Consider the following 593-nt stretch of genomic DNA (forward strand, 5'->3'; position numbering starts at 1 on the left):
TGTGGTAGAATAGCAGAATAGAAGAGAATAATCCAAATTAAATGTCATGTGTCTGTGTTCAGCACTAAGCCAAATGAAAAGCTGCAGGTTTCACTTTGAAAGCAGAGTGCTCTGTGGTCATTTCCTGTAATGAAACTGCTGAGACAGGCCACAGCCACACACACACACACACACACACACACACACACACACACACACACAGCAAGAACTTAAACCATTTTAGGAGAATGCATTTAGATTTTTTTTTGTTTTGGCCCTATCGATCCTTCAGAAATGCATTGAGCTCAGCTCCGGGTTCAGTATTGATTATTTGATCAGTAAACGACAGCAGTGCTTAAAGATAAAAACTAAATGCTCTGCGCCTCATAAAAGACTTGAGTGGTGAGAGGGTGAGAGGGTGAGAGGGAGAGAGAGAGAGAGAGAGAGAGAGAGAGAGAGAGAGAGAGAGAGAGAGGTCCATTCTGTGGTCACTCTAAAAGACAAACAGTACCACCGTTAGTCCTATATATAAAATTATTATTTATTGAAAAACTATTTTATAAATATAGATTAATGATACACAATCCCCACAACGTGTTTGTGGGTGTGTGTGT

This window comes from Pleuronectes platessa, chromosome 9 (assembly GCF_947347685.1).
Source record: "Pleuronectes platessa chromosome 9, fPlePla1.1, whole genome shotgun sequence".
NCBI lineage: Eukaryota > Metazoa > Chordata > Actinopteri > Pleuronectiformes > Pleuronectidae > Pleuronectes > Pleuronectes platessa.